Below are 4,205 nucleotides of genomic sequence, written 5' to 3' on the forward strand. Positions count from 1 at the left end.
CCATTACTGGGTATATATCCAAAAGACTATAAATCGTTCTACTATAAGGACACATGTACACGAATGTTCATTGCAGCACTGTTTACAATAGCAAAGACCTGGAATCAACCCAAATTCCCATTGATAATAGACTAGATTGGAAAAATGTGGCACATATACACCATGGAATATTATGCAGCAATCAGAAATGATGAGTTTGTGTCGTTTGTAGGGACATGGATGAATCTGGAAAACATCATCCTCAGCAAACTGACACAAGAACAGAAAATGAAACACCGCATATTCTCACTCATAGGTGGGTGATGAAAAATGAGAACACATGGACACAGAAAGGGGAGTACTAAACACTGGGGTCTATTGGGGGGAAAAGGGGAGGGCCAGTGGGAGGGGGAGGTGGGGAGGGATAGCCTGGGGAGAAATGCCAAATGTGGGTGAAGGGGAGAAGAAAAGCAAAGCACACTGCCATGTGTGTACCTATGCAACTGTCTCGCATGCTCTGCTCATGTACCCCAAAACCTATAATCAAATAAAAAATTAAAAAAAAAATACAATGCATGAAATCAGAGATGTGGATATGAATGAAAAAAGGCAAGAAAATAAAAGTAAAACGAAATCTCCCAAATGTAACCATTGTGTAAGTAGTCATGTCACGTTTTTCTAATGCAAAATTCAGAAAATATTTCCATGCTTTACTGCCTTACACTTGCTGTTCTTTAACAAAATTTTAAATGAAATTTTAAAATACAGGTGTTCAATGCTTTTGGTAAGTGACTTTTATCTATACTGAAGTAGTTTAAGATGAGTAATACAAGAAATAATGTTGCACTTGACTAAGAAAAAAAGATGTATTAGAATACCCAGAGAAAAAGCTTCTCAAGAAATTGTTACAATAAAAAAGGTGTACTACTTGTTCACATTCTAATTAATTTGATCGTAGCACTGAGACTTCATTTTGTGTCACGGTGAAAATATGTCTGTGTAACATGCCCAGTAATCTATTACTTGGATTTCTCATGACTATTGCTTTTATTCAGCAAATCATATGGCCACTAAGTATGAGTAAATGCTAGTAAAAAATTAATTCATTAAAATAGTAACTAAAAGGAAATTATATCTATTGTAGCCTTAAACTTTTAGTATATTTTCTTTGAGATATTGTGCAACAAATAGAATTTATCTGAGAATGTTAAAATATAACATTTTAGAAATTAACATTTCTTTTAATAGAATGTTGTAGAAAACAAAAAATTGACATTTCCTTTAGTAGAATATGTTATTCTATTATTCAAATACATTAACATGTCCTTTGATAGAAAAGATGTAATGAATACAAGTGTATAGATGTCATTATATAATTTATTAATATTTATTTCTATAATATGTAATTTTGTTATTCACTACATAGGGGAAAGACAGAATTACTCAACTTATTTATTTGAGCTTCCCAGCATGAATTCTCTAACTTTCTTTACCTTCAGCCAGGATGTCCCTGCCTCACCCCTACCAGCTCCCTGCCTGCTCCAAATTCAGCCTCTGCCTCCAATCTGGACACTCTCCATTTCCTGCTTCAGGCCCCTGACCAGAATAATCACCCATAGAATCTTATGCACTGCTCTGATATGGGAAATCTAACTGTGTATCATATCTGTGTGTAGACTGTCAGGTAGTGGTGTATAGAAACTATGATTGTTTTAGCACCTAAGTACATGAGCTATGCAAAACTTACGCATCCTTCAAAATATAATCTAATGGATCTTCTTTGTCATTTACACCCAAAAATAATCCCTAACAGTGGTCTGTACTTTTTTATGAACTTCTAATATTTACTACTCTTTAAGAAACTGAATGAATACTGCTGACTAGTGAATTAGACACTGCAGGGGAATTATGACAACCGAGATCCCTGCTTCCATGGAGGTTTTAGTCCAGGGAGGGATAGACATAAATCCAAAAATAAATTATTATGACACAATTTAACAGTACATTAGACACTGCATTATTTATAAATTGCAGTGACTCAGGTAGGACTATCAGTAAATTACACCTTAGAATGAAATATCTCAATAAACTAAGCATATTGCTTTATCCTTAACCCTAAAGAGAAAATAGTCATGCTGAGAATATAAAGATATCAACTGAGTTCGAGGAAGAGAGAATAGTGTTGTTGGAGTTTATTGAGCACTAACTAGAATAAACAAGGAGCTTTAGATAACCATAGAACGTGTTTCAAGAGCCAAAAAGTGCTTTGGCCTTTTGATATGATGAGGGTTGAAAAGCCAACAGATTGCCAAGTTGTATAGGAAGTGGCTTAATGAACTTCACCACCTTACTTTGAGCTGGCAGCAATGCCAAGTTGTCACTGAAAATGACTTCTCTTAACTTAGAAGTACCACTGCATATTGTTTACTGAAAAATTCTGTTAAAAACAAAACATACGTTATACAGAATTTATGTAATATTCATTCACCTTTATATACTCATAAAGTATTCATTTACCTTTATATACTCATATACCTTTATATACTGACACTCATATCTCTGTAACAGTGTCAGTTTTGTATTTATGATGGCTGAATTTTAAAAATTCTGCTCAATGTCAATTTTTAGGTAAGGGGACTTTTAAATAATTACAACTGAATTGTCTGTAGAATTGCCTTCTACCACTTTCTAAAATTCTTTTTTAAGGCTTCCAAATTCAAATATTAACTTTAAAAGATAGAAAAAAACAAAATTGATTTTGAATCAATATTTGACATCAGTATTATATTTGTCATCAGTTCATCCTTTCAAGTAATATCTCTTAGAGAATCTATCATTATCTCAGTTTCATATTGATAATGATGAGTAGCTGGACACAGTTATTGGAGGCTTCAAGACACTTAGGCATTTTCCTTCAGTCAGATAGTTTGATGTTTCTCAAGCTGAGTTTTTGGAAATTCTGAGTAGCCCATCTGGAATTTCTATATGAAAGAAAATCTTGATAAGAAACAAAGACCTGAAATGTGTTTAGAATTTATTCGTAAATGACAAGGAACAAAGTCCATGAATAGCTCCCTCAAGCATTTGGAAGGACACATTTGAATATAGATTATTAATGTATACAATAGTTGGGTAATAACACTTTACAGGAAATCCCTCAAATTTTAATGCATAAAATAATATACACAAAAATATGATGAATAATTTTTAAAATTATTTCTAAGCTTTCCCTAAAATTCCTGTATTTTTATACCAAAAAGATATTTTTAACTTAGTCTTTCTAAAGAGTTGTTATAATAAATTGAAGTAAAACAAATCGTGTACTCATTGTAACAATCAATACTGACATCAGTTGTTAGGAAAGCATCGACTTTATTTATCATCACAACTTCTCCTCATTTGTCAGTACTTTACCCATAACATTAATTAATAGAATTTATATATTTTTAGAAAACATTGCACTTTTTGGCTGTAGTGTTTCTAGTTCCAACATTCTAAAAGCAGATTTTAGCAAATAACAGAAATGTGAATGTTTATAACATAATTCATATGAATATTTTCCAAAGCAAAATTTCAATGGGCAATCATATATAATTCTTTAGGAACAATGTCTTAGTATTCCCAGAAAAATGTCAGTAATTTGTAAACAAATCATACACACAAATTAGTGTAAACAGAATAGACTTGTATTAGCCTGTTCTCACACTGCTAATAAAGACATAACCTAGACTGGGTAATTTATGAAGAAGAAGAGATTGAATGGACTTACAGTTCCATATGGCTCAGGTGGCCTCACAATCGTGGCGGAAGGTGAAGGAGGAGAAAAGGCACAACTTACATGGTGGTAGGCAAGAGAGCATGTGCTAAGGAACTTCCCTTTTTAAAACTATCAGATATCATGAGATTTTTTCACTATCACCATCATGGGAAAACCTGCCCCTGTGATTAAATTACCTCCTACCACGTCCCTCCCAGGACACATAGGGATTATGGGAACTACAGTTCAAGATGGTATTTACATGGGGACATAGGATATCAAGACTCATACACATACACAAACACACACAATGAATTACACACACACACACACACACACACACACAGAATTTCATACATCCAAATTCAAGATATGAAGATGTTGGAAGGGACAAAAGACTCAACAGTTCAGACCATACCTGTTTGCCTCTTTAAAAAAAATAGATAGGGACTCAATCTGCAGTCCAGGA

Source organism: Callithrix jacchus, chromosome 21 (assembly GCF_049354715.1).
Source record: "Callithrix jacchus isolate 240 chromosome 21, calJac240_pri, whole genome shotgun sequence".
In the NCBI taxonomy this organism is placed as follows: Eukaryota; Metazoa; Chordata; class Mammalia; order Primates; family Cebidae; genus Callithrix; species Callithrix jacchus.